Below are 21,940 nucleotides of genomic sequence, written 5' to 3' on the forward strand. Positions count from 1 at the left end.
CAAAAACACAACAAGAAAGGAAAACTAGAAACCAATACCCCTGATGAATATTGATGCAAAATCCTTAACAACATACTAGCAAAATAACTTAACACCACATTAAAAAGATCTGACATCTTGACCAAGTGGATTTTATTCATATAAGGCAAAGAGGAGTCAACATACAAAAATCAATTAATGTGGTACACCACATTAACAGATTAAAGGAAAAAAACACACAGGACCATCTCAATTGATGCAGAGAAAAGCATCTGACAAAATTCAACAACCTTTCAAGATAAAACACTCAACAAACCAGAAAGAGTAAATTCTCTCAACATAATAAACACCATTTATGAAAAAAGCACAGCTCACAACATTCTCAATGGGGACAGACTGAAAGCTTGTCCTCTGAGAAAAGGAGGAAGGCAAGGATGTACACTCTCTGCATTACTGCTCAACAGAGTACTGAAACTCCTCGCCAGAGCAATTAGATAAGAAAAAGAAATCTACGTTATCCAAATTGAAAAGGTAAACTTATCTTCTTTCCTAGACGACAAGGTTTTATATGTAAAAATCATAAAGATTCCACAAGAAACCTGCTATAACAAGAGTCTTAGAAAAGTTGTCGCATACAAACTCCAAATGCAAAAATCGGTTGCATTTCTATACACAATGAACAATGTCAAAAGAAAACTAGAAAACAATCTTATTTACTATAGCATTAAAAAGGGATGAAATATTTAGGAATAAATTAGCCAACATGGTGAAAGACTTGTACACTGAAAACTACTAACCATTGCTAAAAGAAATACAAAAAGATACAAATAAATAGAAAGACAACCTGTACTCATGGGCTGGAAGACTTAATACTCTTAAAATATCCAAGCTACACAAAGTGTTCTACAGATTCAATGGACCCATTATCAAAATTTCCATAGCAATCTTTGCAGAAATAGAGGGAAAAAAAAATGCTAAAAGTCATAGGGCAGCTCTAGAGACCACAAATAGCCAAAAGTCTCTTGAACAAGAAGGAAGGTGGAAGCCTCCCTTTTTATTTCAAAACATATTGAGAAGTAATCAAGATGGTGTGGTACCGGTATAAACACAGATACATAAACCAAATGAACAGAACACAATACTCAGAAATAATCCTTTGCATATATGTAAAATGTATTCACAAGGGTGCCAAGATACAGAGAGGGGAAAGGAGAGTATCAATAACAATGGTGCTGAGAAAACAGATACCTACTAGGAAAAGAATGAAGCTGGAATCTTGCCCGTATCAGAAGTAAAAACTTCTGTCTGTCAAAGGATACAATCCACAGAGTGAAAAGACAACCTCTGAGGAATGGAGGTGATGGAAGTAATTTAAAGAATTTCCAACTGCCAGAGATTTAGGTTGATTTCATAGTTTAAATTTGATGATAAACTAAAAAACCCTCTACCACTGATGTCTATTTTTGAACTTTCCATTCTATGACCAATCATTAAGATTTAAGGAGAGTGACTCACATTTTTAGCTTGAATTGCCTTAGAAAAAGTCAGAACAAACTGCCCCAATTGGTCTGATTTTCAGATTTTATCAGGTACTGTGCATATTAATACCTGACCTCCAAGTGCAGCTTCTGTAACCTGGTTGACAGAGAGTGGACAGTGCATCCGGATGGGGCCCCTCAACAATCCCTGCTGCCCGAGAGCACTGACACCACGTCTCCAATCCGTGGGTGTGAAATCTAAGTGGAGACGACAGACCCTGAGGGAGGGCCCTGGGTGAGTGTGAATGTACAGGTGTCAGGCAGGATACTTCAGAGAAGATTAGCGAGTCCAAAAAAGGCATTTCAGAAAAAACAGACTGAGAATCAATCAAAAATATGACTTTACCTGAGAAAGAGCCGTTTCTGACTCCTTTTCTTTCCTCTCCCTCCTCTTCCGGGCTTCTTCCTCAGACAACATGAGTCTTTAGAGGTTGACCCTGAAAGTTGAAAACATGCTGTTTAATGCTAAGAATCAACACACCCCCTTCCTAAGTCACAGCCCCTTCCTGAGTCACCACCACGCACACAGGGAAGACCTCAGCATGTGGAACAGACAGTCCCCTGCCACCCACGGTCCCAGGAGGGGCTCAGGACAGTAAACCCCCACACAGAGACCAACAAGGGAGTTTCCCACCCTTTCCTTCAGATCAGGCTCCCCTCCTGGTGAGGCCCCCACGTACACAGCAGCAGCGGGCACCTCAGCTGGACCTGACGACCCCCTGCAGGTCACAGACCAGCCCTGATCCATCCCCACGCAGAGCAGAGCCCCTCAGCCTCAGCCCAGATCCCAGCCCTCAGGAACGGGGGGACCCAGAGTCACAATGCTCAGTGATGGATCCGGATTGGAACCACCTGGGGCAGCATAAATATTATCGAGCTTTGGTCCCACACTGACTACATGAAGAGGATTCCCTGGTCAGAGGGTACAAACATGTCTATGCATAAAGCCTCATCGATCTAATGGGAAGCCTGGGCTGAGCAGCGCTCAAAGGAGGCAAGCCCAGCACAGCCCCCACTTTCTTATTCTTTCCCAGCTTTACTGAGGTATAACTGACTAACGAAAATGGTGTAAATGTAAGGTATACAAAATGATCCTCTGACAGATGTGTATACTGTGAATAATTATCACTATCAAGTAAGTCACACTTCCATCAACTAACAGTTACCATTTTGTGTGTGTGTGTTGTGAGGACACTTAACTGTTTCTCTGTGAGCAAATTTCAAGTATATAGAAACAGTACAGGCAGCATGCAGTACATGAGATCCCCAGAACTTATTCATTTTACAACTGAAAATCCGTATGCTTTGACAGACATCGCCCCATTTTCCCTATCACCCAGCTCCTGGTAACAGCCTTTCTACTCTATGGCTCTATGACTCTGATAATTCTAGTTTCCATGTACAATACCTGTCCTTTGTCAGGCTTATTTCACTTAGCATAATGTTCTCTAGGTTCATTCATTTTGTCATAAATGCAGGATCCTTGATTTTTCATATTTATACACAGTGAATAACATTTCATTATACATATTATACACATACTATACAATATACGGTATATGTTTAGATACCACAATTTTGTTACCCATTCTTTTGTCAACGGACATTTTGGTTGTTTCCGTTCCTTGGCTACTGCAAATACCGTAATACTCATGAGACTGCAGGTATGTCCCTGAAAACACTGATTTCCTTTCCTTTGGATACCTGCCAGAAGAGGGTTTGATAGATTGTGTGCCTGTTCTGTTTAATTAAGGAACCTCCATATTGTTTTCCAGCATAGCGGTACCATTTACACACCCACCAACAGCACACAAAGGTTCCCTGTTCTCTGTATCGTGCCTGTGTGTGTGCATATTTTGGGAGGGACAGGAGTGGGTAATAGAGTACCCAGCACTGGCCTGGCAGCGAGAAAGTTGCAGCTGCATCTTCCCAAGGATGAGCCCCCGGACTGCAGATCACTGCAATGTTGCTGCCCTCTGACTCTTGCAATCATCTTTCCCAACAACACGAGACTTTATGACTCTTCTCAAGTTGGGCCCATAGACCCATACCTAGCAGGACCTCCCTACTGAAAACATTCTGCAGTCTTAAGCTTAGTACTCGTAATTTCCAGTCTGGACTCAAACAAACTTACAAACTCTCATGGGGTCCAACACAGTGTCCAGAGAGCCCATAATGATCCCCTCATCCTGTTACACAATGACAGGAAACATTTCAAGCCCTAACAACTCATGCATGAGGGATAATACATAAGAGGACACCCAAGGACCCACTAGACACAAGGCACCGTATTTTCATTTACAGTGACCCAGGCAAAACACTGAAATCTCCAAAAACTACTAAAAAGAGAGATATTTCCAAGGATGCACAGGCCCCAGTGAGACCCCAACATCTTCCAAGGCAACACTCCAGATTCTCTTTGCATCTTTCCAAATGCATATGAAACTTTCTTCACTTGCAACACCAAATACTCAAAGATACCAAAGTTAACGCAAAAAATGATCCCTGAGATTTTCCCTGTATTACTCTATTGGTGGCACGATGATGCCTGCCCTCCTAAAAGAGCCAACAAAAGTCAGTGTGTGGAGTGGATGCTGCACCCTCTAGATCCAGCCCCTGAAGACCAAGGCACCCATCCTCCTGCACCCAGAGCTCCCTGTGGGCTCTGCTCAGGCCAGGGTTCTAACAGTGGAGGATAACATTTCTCTCAGCCGAATTCCACTTTCTTCACTGCTGCTCACGTACGATCATGAGTTATCACATCAAACCCATGCAGGCAACGTCAGCCTCAGCACTGATGTCCCAGGAAACCTGAGCTAAGACACTAGGGCACCTCAAACCATTCCATGCAGGTTCTCCAACAAACGCACTTCCAGGTTCTCCAGCCTGAACTGAGACATTCCTTTCCAACAGCGTCACACAGCCCTCGATCCCGTAACTACACTTGGGACAGGGGCACACACCATTCACTGGGCTCATCTTGATGCCCACACTGGCTGCCATATGGCTCCTGCGGCCCCCTACAGGCTCCCCTCCGCCTTCCCCATTTTTCTACCTCTTCTCCATGCATGATTGACTAAACGCGACTAAAAGGCACAGGGACTTCTCGGCAAAGGGATCAAAACACGAATGCACACAAGCTGCCACCCAAAGGAGACTGGGCATTCAGTGTGAAAATCAAGAAGCTGGCCCTCTGGGCTTCCCTGGTGGCGCAGTGGCTGGGAGTCCGCCTGCCAATGCAAGGGACACAGATTTGAGCCCTGGTCCAGGAAGATCCCACATGCCGTGGAGCAACTGAGCCCATGCGCCACAACTACTGAGCCTGCGCACCACAACTACCAAAGCCCGCGTGGCTAGAGCCCGTGGTCTGCAACAGGAGAGGCCACCTCAGTGAGAAGCCCACGCACCGCAATGAAGGGTAGCCCCTGCTTGCCGCAATTAGAGAAAGCCCGTGCGCAGCAACAAAGACCCAGTGCAGCCAAAAATAAATAAATAAATAAAATAAATTTATTTAAGAAAAAAGAAAAAAAAAAAAAGAAACTGGCCCTCCTGGGAAAGTCTGCCACCAGCTGGGGACATTATGGAGTCCGGGTACAAAGGCATCTGAGATCAGGGAGGACGTCTCAAAGAGAGGGTCCCCGGGTCTCAGTTTCCTGTTGTCCCCACTCACACCTACTTGGAAGATGTTCTAGCTCTTTGAGGGCTGCCTCCTTCATGCCCCGTTAGGTTCTCCTTCTGCCCCCCCTTAGCGCAGTGACACCACTACCGCTGACTCTGAGCAGATGAGCTGCTGGAAGGCAAAGCTCCTGTGCAAGGTGGCGCCTGGATGGGCACAGCCTGGAACACTGGGGGCTACAGCAGGGCAGTGACACAGCACACTAAACACGAGGACACCTCAGGACACTGCATGAGGACATCCATGGGCTTTTTAGGACTTCCTGTATTTTGGGGCTCTTCTTTTGAGTAATTTAGTAGCCATATGGGGTAAAGATCAACTACAGCTGAAATGTCCAGAATGCACGAACCATCCTCATCACTTGCTCTGTTCTCTTGGTCTCCCTTGAGGATTATCCAGCCCAACCCACAGTCCTAACATCTAAAGACATCTCCAATATCAGGTACTGCAGCCATCCCGGGAAGGAGAGGAACACTGTGAGCCCTTAAATAAAGGGTAACCAGGAAAGACTCAAAATAATCAATGGAGAAAGGCTTTCAGATGAGGGTGATTGACCTTAAAGGCAATAAAACCTGGTTAAAATGACAGAGATTGTCAAGGCAGGATGGGGAGCCCTCTCTGAGCTTAGACCTGAAGGGCGACAAAGGGCCTGAGCCACGGTGATTTAATAACAAAAGGTAAGAGCGGAAACTAACATCTGAGACAGATGGTGTTTGGAAACAGAGAAAAGGTGAAGGTGACCAGAGCAGAGTGAACCATGAGAAAAGCTCCCAGGATGAGGCTGGGGACACTGGCAGGGCCCTGAGGAAGACACAGGGCTGAGTAGCCACAGTGAGGAGTCGGGATTTTGTCCTGAGGACAAATGGAAGCCAGTGGAGGTCTGAGTGTCAGGAAGTGACAAAATCTCCCTTGAGATCTATCCTTAGTCATGGAAGACACCTGATGATATTCTCGCTGACTCTGAGCCTAGCTTCCTGCCTCCATCCTACTGTTTTTCTTCTAGTTTTTCATTTTTGGAGGTCTGGGATCCATTTAAAATTCTAATTACCAGCGGACACTCCCTCCAAACCAGAACTGCCGCACACAGACACACGCCCAATCTGGCCAATCGTTTCAGGGCTCAGAGTTACCCAGGCTGAGAGTTTCTGGTCTAGTCTCTCATCTCCATGTTACAAGTGGGCTCCCTGAGGCCCAGAGGGGAGACATTTATGACAAGGTCTGAGCTGAGTGAACAGAACCGGGTGTAACTAAATTCTGAAAAGGTCACCTGATGGGCAAGTGGGCACAGTTTGTCTTTATCAACCGTCCCATTTAACACCAGGACCATCTTTCATGTGCCAGAACAAAGGAAACTTCTCTTTCAAGGTTCGATCACACTGATACCAAGCAGGTAATTCTTCTTTATCAGAAGATTGCAGTAAAATATTTTAAAAACACAGAATTGCAAATATATATCCACTGGTGCAGAAAACATTGTAAGGGATCAGCTTAGAAATAAGATCTGAGCAATCCTTTTCATCGTGAGTAGAGGGACGTTGTTGGAGGAAGGTTCCAAGTCAATCCCACCCATCCTTCCTCATTTGCACAGAAGAGTCAAAAGGGATGTGAGGGAAACATCTTCATATCACCTCATAGCTCACTATTTTCACTATTTTACCGATCACAGAAAACGGAAAAAAAGGAACATTAGACTAACTGGTTACACTAGGTTTTGACTGTTACTGTAAAAGATCATTGACATCTTTGCCAAGTACTCCTCAAAATAGTCTAAAGTTATTTCTACTTACCAAAGAAAATTTCAAATATATTAGACGAAGAGAAGAAAGCACTCAGGCGAGGAATGAATCTGAAACAAATTTGAAAAAGAAATGTGTGTATTAGTTTTAATCTAAAAATCTGGTATCAAAGTTTTAAAACAAAAACTGAGGGTATATCACATTTGGAAAAGAATGACATGACTAGAATACTGGAGACTAAAAAAGCTTATTTCAGAAGTTAAAAATGATTTATAGGAAAGAAGAAGTTGAATGAACTAAGATTTATTCCAAGCTACAAAAAGAACCATATGTAAAGAAAGAAAAAAGAAAAATATAAATCCATTAAAAAAAATAATGTTGCCTTAAAAAGCCACCACATAGTGACAGAGTCAGTCATTTCTTGCCCCAGTTCTCCTCTCCCCTGACTTCTACCCCATGTCAGGAAAAGGTACGGGGGTGACAACTGAGTGAATCAAGTCACTGCCTGCTGGCTCAGCAGGGTCTGCAAATGGAAGTTATCTTCTGATACAAATAATAACAAAAGGCACAAGCCTTATTGACAGGAGTTTTGCAATTCTCATCCTCACCTGTATAATTTAAAGAAATTTTAAATGTATTAGATTCTAAAGACACGAATCAATATCATTACAACTTAATCATCTATATCCAAACAACTCACCATCCACCTGGATCCAGTTTACCCTCTCTACTTTAACTACTAGGTGTTTCCATTTTATTCTGTTCACCTGTCTCCCTATTTCATCTTGGTCTCTGTGTCTCTTTTTATTCCCCTCTACAATCCTGCTGCTTCTCCCCTCTTATTTCTTCCCTCACACCTGTCCTACCCAACTCTGCAACTTATTCCCCTTCGAGATGCTCTTTCTCTCCAACCTTTCTGATTCCGTCAAAAATCTGTAGGTATTTCTGCCTCTTGTTTGCCTCATCTCTGCCCTCCGGGTTACACTCCTTCTCTCCCTGTTACTCTCCCTTCCTCCCCACTCTCTGGCACCCCAGGTGGCTGTTCTTTCTTCCTCTGCTCTTGTCACCCTTTGGCTTCTTTCTCTGCCAGCACCACGATGCACTGAAGTCCATGGTTCCATGTTTTATCCTCTCCACGTCTGACGTACCTCACCACCGTTCGTCTCCCCCTCCTCCAGGGCAGCTCTCCCTATGTTGTTTTCCAATCCCTGGAGATCTGGCTTTTTCATTTACTTCTCTATTTTATTCACCTGCTACTTTCAAGGCTTAATCTCTCATTTTACTACCTCCTTGCAAGTCCCTCAGCCACCCTCTACGTTCCCATTGGTTCTCCCTCCTGCTTTTCTCCTTCGCAGTTTTAATCTTTCTCTCTCAGTCCCTCAGTCTCTGCTTCTCCTGATGCCCCTCGCCCATTTACTGGGCTGGAGACTGAATGAGATGCCCGCGGACCGGAAGAGCACATTTTTCAATAGAGCTAAATATGACACGGAACAACACTAGGTGTCACAAGGCTGGCCCAGGTCACCTCCCCCAACGCGGGGTGAGGGGAAGGGCTGACCAGGAAGGGGAGGCCAGAGAAGCCGAAGGACCGGCCTGAGGAGACGCGAGGACAGAGGCGCTGGGAGGGAGGGAGGGGGTCTCAGGAGAAGGGCGGGCTCTGCAGAACCCCAGGACCGGGGAGAGGACGCGGCCTCGCCGGAAGCGGGGCGGCCGGCGCTGCCCTCCAGGGCCGAGAGGGCGAGGCTGCGGGGCGCGCATGCACCTCGCGGAAGAGGACTTTACAGGGGTAAAGCGGAGGTAGTAAAGGGTTTTAAACAGGAAAATGTCGCCAAAGACGGTGTCTAAGTGGACCGAAGGCTGAAAAAGCCAAGGGAACGGACCAGCCTCAGAAAAAATTAAAACCCAAACGAAAAGATACCCGACCTGCAACTGCAACGTCTGGATTTACTCTGGGACGGCTGCGGCCGGGGGTGGGGGTGAGGGGGCGCTGCACAAATTTACCCTGGAAAGAAACTTACTCTCCGCTCCGCGACCTTGGCTCCGCACTCTCCGCTCTCCGAGTCCCTAGGAAAGGGCTCCTGGCGTGGCGTTCGAGGCAGGGCTTCCGGGGCGGGGCCTGGGCGGAGCGCCAGCGACGAGGGGCGGGGCAAGGAGAGCGCCCAGGTCTGCGCACTGAGCGCGGGAGGGAGGGGCAGGGAGCAGCGCGGCGTTGGTGCGCCTGTTACCTTGACTGCGTTCGTTTAAGTTACTGGCTGTAACAGTTTTCACGTAAAAGCTTAAGGCTGTGTGGGCCAGTTACGTCGGAAGCCAAGATATTTCCTCTTAAGACTAAAAGGGTTTAATAAAAACCTATTTCTCACAGCAGGTTGTTCTGACGTCCTGCTACTGAGGCTGAAGCAATTTACTGGTCTGGGAACTTGGGTCTCCAGGAGCGGAGAGGGAGGGGTTGACGTGGGCCATTAGTTGGATCCAGGAACACTTCCTAAATTGTAATTAATTTAAGCAGTTTTAAGAAATAAGAACGGGACTACTCTCTGTATTACAAATACAAATAACAAATACAAAACTCCCCCTGGGCAGAAATGGGCTATTTCATACTGACACCCTACAAAACTGCTTTTCTTTTTCTATTGCCCATTCACGCAGAAGGGCAAACTCAACATAGTGCTTGAGTTCCACAAACTCAGGGACAGTACCTGGAGGTCTGAGATGGAAGACTAAGACACGTGATCATTTAGATCACTAAAAATTGCCTTAAAAACAGCAATACATTTTTTTAAAATTGTTATAAACTGCATTATTCTTTCTTTTATCCAATGTGTTTTAATTATTTGCCTTTCTAAAACCAACTCTGTAAACAGTGACATATGAGAGTTGTATAAGCAACACTTTATACAGTGACAAACATCACTGAATAAGTTTAAGCTGTAGAGCATAAGTAACTGACATATACTGTGAAATGATTATCACAATAAGTTTAGTTAGCATCCAGAATTTCATATAGATAACATAAAAAGAGAAAGCAAAATAGAAGAAAAAACTTCTTTTTCTTTTGATAAGAACTGCATTATTGTTTAAAAAACTTACTCTATTCCACACTTGGGAGAATTACTTTTAAGTATCTTTCCCAAAAACTTTTAATGAAATTCTACTTAAATACATAATAACACAATGTAATTTCAAATTGATGATATGTTCATTATGAACGTAATTAGAATTTTTCACTTTTTATTTCCAAACTATAATATATTTTAGTTTTTTATTTTCTATTTCTTAAAGTTTTGTCAAGGGTGGGTAACAAAGCCTGAAAAATAACAGTCTTCAGAAGACCCTGGGATTTATTTCCATTTAAAGAATAATTAAGTTGCAATATTTCTAACTGCATTTAGTAGGGAGGTATATTCTCTTTAATTTGAACCCTAAAGAAAGTAAAACTAGATTACCAAATATACAGTAACTTCATTTCGACCCCCAATATTTTTAAGGCAGTATCTGTTAGGTAACATCTACTATAAACTATGCTTTATCACATCCCTATATGTGAAACATTTCAACCAGACAGACATGGGAATCCACTGAAATAGGATGCTGTTTACATAGGGAAATTAGCATACTTAAAGTATTTTCAGGTAAAATGAGCAGACTGTCCTGGTGTATAACTCAGAGTAAGTTTAATTATCATGCATCATCTCATATAGATAAAATGGAGAAATCAAAATAGGAGAAAAAAACTTTTCTTTGATGAGAACTGCATTATTCATTTTTTTAAAGGTTTTTTTTTTTTAATGTGGACCATTTTTAAAGTCTTTATTCAATTTGTTACAATACTGCTTCTGTTTTATGTTTTGGTTTTTTGGCCCCAAGGCATGTGGAATCATAGCTCCCCATCGAACCTGCAAGCCCCTGCACTGGAAGGCAAAGTCTTAACCACTGGGCCGCCAGGGAAGTCCCCATTATTCTTTAAAATACTTACTCTATGCCACACCTGTGATGAATTACCTTGTGAACGTATATGGTGACTAAAAAATTCCTTTTTAAAAAAAAAGCAAAATAAAAAGATCTTAGAAGAACAAAATACGCTTAAGCTAGCAGAAGGTAGGAAAAAGGATTAGATACAAATGAAATGTAGAATAAAACCAGAGAAAATGACAACAGTACAACACTGTTATTTGAAAAGGATAACAAAACTGACAAATCCTTATCCAGATTAACAACAAAGGGAAGACTCAAATGACTGAATCAGAAATCAAAGAAGGGACATTATAGCAGATTACAACTGATTCTTCAGAAATTTTTAAAAAAATTTAGAAGAAAATATTTAGACAATTCTATGCCTAAATATCAGATAACCTAGAAGAAATGGATAAATCCATACAGAACACAACCTACCAAGACAGAATAATAAAGAAATTAAAAATCTGAACAAGCCTATAACTTTTAAGGAGATTGAACCAGTATTCAAAAACCATTCAGCAAAGGAAAGTAAGATAGCTTAACTGCAAAATTCAACCCAACATTTATAAACAATTAAGACCAACCTTCCAAGGACTTCCCTAGTGGTGCAATGGTTAAGAATCTGCCTGCCAATGGATACATGGTTCGATCCCTGGTCCAGGAAGATCTCACATGCCACAGAGCGAGTAAGCCCATGCACCACAACTACTGAAGCCCTCACGCCACAACTACTGAGTCCACAAGCTCTAGGGCCCATGTGCCACAACTATTGAGCCCACATGCTGCAACTACCGAAGCCAGCACGCCTAGAGTCCGTGCTCCGCAACAAGAGAAGCCACCGCAATGAGAAGCCCTCACACCACAACAAAGAGTAGCCCCCACTCACCACAACTAGAGAAAGCCTGCACGCAGCAATGAAGACCCAACCCAGCCCCCCAGAAAACAGATCAACCTTCCTTAACATCTTCCTGAAAATAGTGAAGAAAAGGGAACCGTTCTGAATTCCCTCTACGAATCCAGAATTACTCTAATACCAAAGTCAGACAAAGACACTACAAGAAAACCAAAGAATAAAATTTCTAATGAATAATGATGCAAAAATAAGTAATAGTAAGCAAAAATCAACACATTTAGGGCTTCCCTGGTGGCACAGTGGTTGAGAATCCATCTGCCAAGGCAGGGGACATGGGTTTGAGCCCTTGTCCGGGAAGATCCCACATGCTGTGGAGCAACTAAGCCCATGCACCACAGCTACTGAGCCTGCACTCCAGAGCCCGTGAGCCACAACTACAGAGCCCACGTGCCACAACTACTGAAGCCCATGCACCTAGAGCCCATGCTCCACAACAAGAGAAGCCACTGCAATGAGAAGCCCACGCACCGCAACGAAGAATAGCCCCCGCTCACCACAACTAGAGAAAGCCCGTGCATAGCAACAAAGACCCAATGGAGCCGAAAATAAATAAATAAATAAATTTTAAAAATCAACACATTTAAAAAGACTATTATGACTAAGGGGAATATATTCTTTTTTTTCTGTATTTTTTTAAAATTTATTTGGTTGAAGTATACTTGATTTACAATGTTCTGTTAATTTCTGTTGTATAGCAAAATGATTCACTTATACATACAATACATATATTCTTTTCATATTCTTTTCCATTATGGTTATTAAGGATATTGAATACCGTTCCCTGTGCTATATAATAAACCAATGGAACAGAACAGAATGCCGCAAAATAATCCTTTCCATTATGTAAAGTGTTTTGACAAGGGTACCAAGACTACACAAAGAGGAAAGGACAGTCTCACTAACAAATGGTGCTGGGAAACTAGATATCTACCACCAAAAGAAGGAAGCTGGAACCTTACGTGCATCAAACGCAGAAATTCGGTGTGCCAAATGATACCATCAACAGAGTGAAAAGACAACCTCTGAGGGATGGAGGTGACGAAAGTCATTTAAAGAACACCCACGTGTCAGAGATTTAGGTTGATTTCATAGCTGAAGACCAATGATGGAATAATATACCTTCTAGCCCTGAGGTCTCTTTCTGAACTTTCCCTTCCACTCCCGACCACTGAGATTTTGAAGAAAGTGACTCACTCATTTAGCTTCAATGCATTATAATAAGTCTGAACATATTTCCTCTAATATGTCTTTTCCAGAATTTACCAGGCATTCTTGCATATGAATACATAACTTCCAAGTGCAGATTCTTTACTCCTGGTTTACAGAGGGTGACGGGGGTGGGGGGTGAGGGTTGTTGAAACTTATGATCTTACAGCCTGTTGGCCAGAAGCATGGGTGATAACGTACATTTGTGCTGCCATCTGAAGTGTGTTGAGAGGGATGGCAGTCCTGTGAGATCTGTAGGATCTCATGCGATCTCAGTACAGCCAGTATCAGAATTGAGTTGAATTGTAGGATACACAGCTGGTGTCCCAGGAATTGCTTGTGCAGAAAACTCCTCACACATCAGTGACCAAAAGTGTCAGAAGTGTTCTATGTGAGGGTGTTGTGGTGTGAGACATAGGAGACACAGAGGAAAGAAACACACAGTAGGAAGAAATGGATTTTTCCCTCCACAGGAGGAAGAAAATCAAGCTTTTCCTTTGTAAGAACACCCAACATAATGAGATAATTTTTCAAGATCTTCCAAGTACTTTATCAAGACAAACCATATTCTTGGCCATCAAACAAGTCTTGATTAATTATAAGAAATCAAGTTATACAAAATATTTCTATGACCACAATGGAAAAAACAGAAATCAATAACCAAAAAATATCTGGAAAAACAAATATATGGAAAATAATGACCTACTAATGAACAAGGCTGGAACAAGGAAGAAATTACAAAGGCAATTAGCATGCATCCTCAACTGAATGAAAATGAAAACAGAACATATGAAATTTACAACTGACCAGTACTTCAGGAGAAATTAAAAACTTGAAAATGGATAGCAATTTATTAAAACATCTGAAAACCTAAGGGCTCTTTCTTTCTTGTTTGTTTGTTTGCTAGGGTTTTGGTTATTTTGGTTATTAATGTGAACTTCCTGCTTGGCATGGGACTTAAGTCCATAACTGAGTTCATCCAGTTCTGAGGCCTACATAGGCAGGGGAAGGCAGGACCAGGTAAAAGGACACGTCTTGAGGTTATTTACAAACATTTGATTATGATACACCACTTCAAAATGTTATAACTGAGAACACATAGGCCATTGAGGGTAGTTGGACTACAAAAAGTAATATATTTCTAGTTAAAATAAAAATGAATGGCTATTCTAATGGGAAGAGAAAACAGAAATTGGAAGGAATGAGGGTAATTATTTAGGAAAAGAATTCTTGACGTCAAGAAAGGTGAAACGATTCCTGGAGATAATACGTTCTTACCTGTAACCTTGACTTTGGGAGGTTCAGGTGGGGATGAAAAAAACAAAAGGTCATTGAAAGTGTACCAGTCAGCTTTGTAAAAGTTTTGCTGTGGTGACAAATATTCCTGAATTCACACTGGATTATAACAACAAATATGTATTGCTTCCTCATATGACCTCTATCATTATTCACCTCTTGCTTATTTCTATAATTCAATTCTGTCATTAAGGGTAAAATTTCAGTGTACCCAAGAACATTCTTGCAGTAGAGAGGAAACGGGGTTATATGGAACAAACAAAGACTTTGAAAGCTTCCATGTAAAGTTGAAACATGCCATTCTTTTTTTTTTTTTTTTAATATCTTTATTGGAGTAAAATTGCTTTACAATGGTATGTTAGTTTCTGCTGTATAACAAAGTGAATCAGCTATACATATACATATATCCCCATATCCCCTCCCTCTTGCATTTCCCTCCCACCCTGCCTATCCCACCCCTCTAGGTGAACACAAAGCACCGAGCTGATCTCCCTGTACTATGCGGCTGCTTCCCACTAGCCATCTATTTTACATTTGGTAGTGTATATATGTCATTGCCACTCTCTCACTTCGTCCCAGCTTACCCTTTCCCCTCCTCGTGTCCTCAAGTCTATTCTGCATCTTTATTCCTGTCCTGCCCTTAGGTTCTTCAGAACCTTTTTTTTTTTTTTTAGATTCCATATGTATGTGTTAGCATATGGTATTTGTTTTTCTCTTTCTGACTTACTTCACTCTGTATGATAGTCTGTAGGTCCATCCACCTCACTACAAATAACTGTTTCGTTTCTTTTTATGGCTGAGTAATATTCCATTGTATATATGTGCCACATTTCTTTATCTATTCATCTGTCGATGGACACTTAGGTTGCTTCCATGTCCTGGCTATTGTAAATAGAACTGCAACGAACACTGTGGTACATGACTCTTTTTGAATTATGGTTTTCTCAGGGTATATGCCCAGTAGTGGGATTGCTGGGTCACATGGTAGTTTTATTTTTAGTTTTTTAAGGAACCTCCATACTGTTCTCCATAGTGGCTGTTATCAATTTACATTCCTACCAACAGTGCAAGAGGGTTCCCTTGTCTCCACACCCTCTCCAGCATTTATTGTTTCTAGATTTTTTGATGATGGCCATTCTGACTGGTGTGAAGTGATATCTCATTGTAGTTTTGATTTGCATTTCTCTAATGATTAGTGATGTTGAGCACCATTTCACGTGTTTGCTGGCAATCTGCATATCTTCTTTGGAGAAATGTCTATTTAGGTCTTCTGCCCATTTTTGGATTGGGTTGTTTGTTTTTTTGATATTGAGCTGCATGAGCTGCTTGTAAATCTTGGAGATTAATCCTTTGTCAGTTGTTTGTTTGTAAATATTTTCTCCCATTCTGAGGGTTGTCTTCTCATCCTGTTTATGGTTTCCTTTGCTGTGCAAAGCTTTTAAGTTTCATTAGGTCCCATTTGTTTATTTTTGTTTTTATTTCCATTTCTCTAGGAGATGGGTCAAAAAGGATATTGCTGTGATTTATGTCATAGAGTGTTCTGCCTATGTTTTCCTCTAAGAGTTTTATAGTGTCTGGCCTTACATTTAGGTCTTTAATCCATTTTGAGTTTATTTTTGTGTACGGTGTCAGGGAGTGTTCTAATTTCATTCTTCTACATGTAGCTGTCCAGTTTTCCCAGCACCACTTAAAAACATGCCATTCTATTCACACCAAATAGGCCAAGGAACTCAAATGACCAAGCTTGCATAAAATAGGGAGGGAAGAGCAATCCTCTCAAAGGGATGGAAGGTTTGCCTATGTCAACTGGCCAAGCTTGATATCAAAGGGCAGACATGCATGATCTCACAGGAGGGTGATAAATGGTTGGAAATAATATTGCAATATGTGATTAGTACAGCTTCATCAGAAAGAAGTCCCTAGCCACAGCAATTGGACAAGAAAAATAAAAGGAATCCAAATTGGGAAGAAGTAATACTGTCACTGTTGGCAGATGACATAATACTATACATAGAAAATCCTAAAGATGCCACCAGAAAACTACTAGAGCTCACCAATGAACAGGGTAAAGTAGCAGGGTACAAAATTAATATACAGAAATCTGTTGCATTTGAATACAGTAAAACCAAAATATCAGAAAGTGAAATTAAGGAAACAATCCCATTTACCATCACACTAAAAAGAATAAAATACCTAAGAATAAACCTACCTAAGGAGGCAAAAGACCTGTATTCAGAAAATTTTAAGATACTGATGAAAGAAATCAAAGATGACACAAACAGAAAGATATACCGAATCCTTCTCCTAGAGTAATGGAAACAGAAGCAAAAATAAAAAAATGGGACCTAATGAAACTTAAAAGCTTTTGCAAAGCAAAGGAAACCATAAACAAAATGAAAGAACAACCTACAGAATGGGAGAAAATATTTGCAAATGAGACAACCAACAATGGATTAATTTCCAAAATATACAATGGCTTATATAGCTCAATATCAAAAAACCAAACAACCCAATCAAAAAATGGGCAGAAGACCTGAATAAACATCTCTCCAAAGAAGACATACACATGGCCAAAAGGCACATGAAATGATGCTCAACATCACTAATTATTAGAGAAATGCAAATAAAAACTACAAGGTACCACCTCACCTCGGTCAGAATAGCTATCATTAAAACGTCTACAAATAATAAATGCTGGAGAGGGTGTGGAGAAACAGGAACCCTTGTACACTGTTGGTGGGAATGTAAATTGGTGCAGCCACTTCGGAGAACAGTATTGAGATTCCTTAAAAAACTAAAAATAGAGTTACCATATGATCCAGTAATCCCACTCCTGTGCATATATCCAGAAAAATGAAAACTCTACTTCAAAAAGACATATATACTCCAATGTGCATCACGACACTATTTACAGTAGCCAAGACACAAAAGCAACCTAAATGTCCATCAACAGATGAATGGATAAAGAAGATGTGGTATATACATGTATACAATGTGATATTACTCAGCCATAAAAGACAATGAGAGAATGCCATTTGCAGCAACATGGATGGACCTAGAGATTTTCATACTAAGTGAAGTAAGTCACATGGAGAAAGACAAATATCACATGATATCACTTATACGTGGAGTCTGAAATAATGATACAAGTGAACTTATTTATAAAACGGAAACAGACTTAGAGACAGTAAAAACAAACTTATGGTTACCAAAGGGGAAACGAGGGGAGGGATAAATTAGGAATGTGAGATTAACATATACACACTCTCTATATAAAATAGATAATCGACAAGGAACTATTGTGTAGCACAGGGAACAATATTCAATATCTCGTAATAAACTATAATGGAAAAGAATCAGAAAAAAATATACATGTAAGCGAATCACTTTGTGGTACATCTGAAACATGGTAAATCAACTATACTTCAATAAAAAAATAAATAAAAGAAAGTTGTCTTTACTTTGTTCACACACAAAATACATTCACCTCAGTTCCAACTGAAACGAAAACAAAAAAATGTCTATACGAATACAACTTCCATCACCAATGAGGATCTCATTATGGTCTCATGAGATCCCTCTTGCTTGGAAAACAGATTGTTCATTCATAATGTCAGGTCTTGATTGTAATATTACATCAAGGGAAGCTGAAAACAAAATGCCAGACTACTATCTTTTCTGTTATTGAAAGGATATCCAGGGGAGATCACACTACTCCCAGAAACATTTGCAAAAATCTGGACACACCTTTTAGTGTCACAACTGGGATAGTGCTTCTGGTGTCTAGTGTGTACAGTCCAGTGATGTTGGTAAACATCCTACAATGCATGGAACAGCTTCACGCAACAAAGATTTATCTCACTCACAATGTCAACAGAATCAAAAAGTTATACCACGTAAACATGAACTGAAAGGAAAGAGGAGTGTCTTCTTAATAGCAGATAAAATAAAGTTCAAAGAAAATAAAATTACCAAGAGTAATAGCAAATGACATAATGAAAAAAGGGCCAATCTACCATGAAGACCACACAATCCTAAGTGTATACGCACAAAAGAACAGCAGCAAAATCTGTGAAGCAACAACTCATAGAACTGAAAGGATCAATACACAAATCCACAATTATACCTTGAGATTTTGATACATCTCTCTCAGTAATTGATAGAACAAGGACAAAGAAAAGCACCTTACATGGATGAACTCCATACCACCATCAAAGCATGGGATAGAATCAAGAATTTTAGGACAACATTAAAAAACAGCAGATTACACATTATTTTCAAAAATATGTCAGGATACATAAATCACAGCAATATCTTTTTGGATGCATCCCCGGGAGCCAACTCCCGCATTGAGGTTTGTTTTAGAACAGACTGGTTGACATGAAATCTCATAGGCATTCTTCCAATTATATCTGAGTCAAAATCCTGAGGATGATTCATAGCTCTCATCCCTATGACCTGGCACCTGTGATCAGTACCCAATCCATCCCAAAGACTCATCAACTGAGCAACTGAGCTATCATCACGGCTGTAGCTTCGTGGTCAGAACTTGAACGTTTTCGTAGAAAGGAGTCAATTTCATCTATAAAGATGATGGAAGACTGCAGCTTCATGGCAAGGAAGGAAACAGCAGCAGCTAGTTTCTGAGATTCTTCATACCACTTACCGGTCAGTGTTGAAGGCTAAAGGTTAAGAAAACAACAACCTGCTTTTTTGGCTGTAGCCTTGGTAATCAATGTTCTACCACAGCATGGAGGCGCACAGAGAAATACAACTTTTGGAGGCTGCAGAAGCTTGGAATTTTCAAACAAATGTTTCTTTTTGGTAGGTAAGATGACTGTATCTTTCAGATCCGTAATGACATCATTTAAACCTCCTATATCACTCCAAGTAACATACGTGTTCAGACGGTCTAGCTGATGAGCAGCAACACCCATTTCATATTCTGAAAGCTTCACATTTTTCACGCCAATTGGCTTCATTAATTTTTCTGCCTGTTTCAGAGCTTTTGCTTTCTGATTGGATCAATTGCATCCAGCATCCATTCGATTGTAAAGTATGTTATTGCATCAAATATCATCAAACAGAAAATTAAACCAACATCATTCCGACTCAGGGGACGAGAAAAGGCTTCAGCATGTTCCATCTTGATTGTTAACAGTCGCATAAAGAACAGGCAATTGTTAACACCACCATCCTCTGCGAAAGGGTGCTTAGGGTTGAAGAACCACCTCCATTTTTGCACTAGGTCGTACCAGTGCCTGTGCAACAATCAGACCTGGCTCATTCTGGCCACCTTCACCTAGGACCCTGGTTCTGAGGTCACCCAGGACAACCCCATGCCCCTGCAGCAAGCCGACTACCTAAACTTTCCCTGGAAATGGCCTAACTCATAGGGGCAGCACTAACAGAGACCTAAGGCCCTAGGCCAGGTGCACACCAAGGTGAGGACTGGGACGCCCTTGGAGGTTAATCCAATGGATACCAAGGGCTGCGGGAAGCTGGGGGGTGGCACTAAGGTGGGGTGTGAGAGGAAAGGGAGGTGACCTTTCGAGCTTGGCTTCCCAGATCCAATCTGGTCCGCAAAGGACCTCAGCCGGACCCTTCACGCCTCCCACAAAGCCCCGTGGGAACCCACGACTCACTCCCTCACAGATACCTCACTTTTTTTTAAAAAAAAATTTATTTATTTATTTTTGGCTGCGTTGGGTTTTCGTTGCAGTGCACGGACTTCTCATTGCTGTGGCTTCTCTTGTTGCGGAGCACAGGCTCTAGGTGCACGGGCTTCAGTAGTTGTGGCATGTGGGCTCAGTAGCTGTGGCTCACAGGCTCTAGATCACAGGCTCAGTAGTTGTGGTGCACGGGCTTAGTTGCTCCGCGGCATGTGGGATCTTCCCAGACCAGGGCTTGAACCCGTGTCCCTTGCATTGGCAGGTGGATTCTTAACCATTGGGCCACCAGGGAAGCCCAATACCTCACTCTTAAAAGGCCCACATACAGAGACAAAAGGCAAAAGCAGTAATAGAATAGAAGCATGGGCCAGACCTATCTGCTAGTCTTACATGGTCTACTGGGGAGGCGTCTGTGGCTCACACTGGGGACATAAACACTGGTGGCAGACATCTCGGGGAGCATTCATCTGCATGAGCTCTCCAGGAGGCTGACATGTCAGCACCAAGACCCAGCACCATCCAACAGCCTGTAGGCTCCAGTGCTGGGACTGCTCAGGCTAAACAAGAAACTGGGTGGGGACAGAGCCCCAACCATAGCCGACAGGTTGCCTAAAGGAATCCTGAGACCACAGCCATCTCTACACATGCATCTACACCTGGCCCTGCCCACCAGAGGGGCAAGACCCAGCTCCACCCACCAGTGGGCAAGCACAAGCCTCGAGACCAGCCTCACCCACCAAGGGGCACACGCGAGAAGCAAAAAAACTGAAGTCCTGCAGTCTACAGACAGAACCTGCAAACACAGGCCAGACACAGCCCTCGGACCAGCTGGCCCCTGACCCTTGGCTTACAAGAGGGGAGTGCAATGCTGGGACGCAAAGGATGTCACCTAAAGTGGGCGACACTTTCTCATCTCTCCAAGGATGAGAAGCGCAGCTAACCTACCACATACATAAAAATACAAATAGCAATTTAGACAGAATGAGGCAACAGAAGATTATGGTTCAGACAAAGGAAGAAGATAAAACCCCGGAAGAACTTAGTTACATGAAAATATGCAATCTACCAAAGGAAAAGCTCAGAGTAATGACCATAAAGATGATCAAAGACGTCAGAAGGAGAATGGATGCACAGAGCAAGAAATGAAAAGTTTTTAACAAAGACTTAGAAAGTATAACAATCCAACAGAGCTGAAGAATACAACAACTGAAATGTAAAGAAAAAAAAAACCTAGAAGGAATCAACAGTAGACTAAATGAGGCAGAAGAATGGTCAGTGAGCTGGAAGACAGAGTAGTGGAAATCACCACCCCCAAACAGAAAAAAGAAGAAAGAATGAAAAGAAAGGAGGGCAGCTTATGAGACCTCTGGGACAACAGCAAGTGTGCCAATATTCACATTATAAGGGATCCAGAAGGAGAAGAGAGAGGGCCTGAGAAAATATCTGAAGAGACAATAACTAAAAAATTCCCTAACAAGGGAAAAGAAAGAGTCACCTAAGTATAGGAAGTACAGAGTTCTATATCCATATAAAAACTTCATAGTGGGCTTCCCTGGTGGCGCAGTGGTTGAGAATCTGCCTGCCAATGCAGGGGACACGGGTTCAAGCCCTGGTCTGGGAAGATTCCACATGCCGCGGAGCAACTGGGTCCGTGAGCCACAATTACTGAGCCTGCGCATCTGGAGCCTGTGCTCCGCAACAAGAGAGGCCGCGATAGTGAGAGGCCCGCGCACCGCGATGAAGAGTGGCCTCCACTTGCCGCAACTAAAGAAAGCCCTCACACAGAAATGAAGACCCAACACAGTCATAAATAAATAAATTAATTAATTAATAATAATTTTTTAAAAAAGCTAACCTCCTTGCATTTAAAAAACAAAAGAAAACAAACAAAAACAAAAAAAACCAAAAAAACCACTTCATAGTAAGCATAATCCAAAAATCTGTCATAGATACACATTCAGAAAGCACCT

At 42.0% G+C, this 21,940-nt stretch overlaps 1 protein-coding gene and 1 pseudogene across 1 annotated transcript in view; both read right to left on the minus strand.

The window, feature by feature from the left end:
* The window catches only part of LOC103017090 (zinc finger protein 160-like), a 74,679-nt gene that overhangs the window by 34,368 nt on the left and 18,371 nt on the right, over positions 1 to 21,940 (minus strand). The window lies entirely within an intron of this gene.
* On the minus strand, positions 17,965 to 19,450 carry LOC103017444 (outer mitochondrial transmembrane helix translocase-like; annotated as a pseudogene).

Source organism: Balaenoptera acutorostrata, chromosome 19 (genome assembly GCF_949987535.1).
Source record: "Balaenoptera acutorostrata chromosome 19, mBalAcu1.1, whole genome shotgun sequence".
NCBI classification, from domain to species: Eukaryota; Metazoa; Chordata; class Mammalia; order Artiodactyla; family Balaenopteridae; genus Balaenoptera; species Balaenoptera acutorostrata.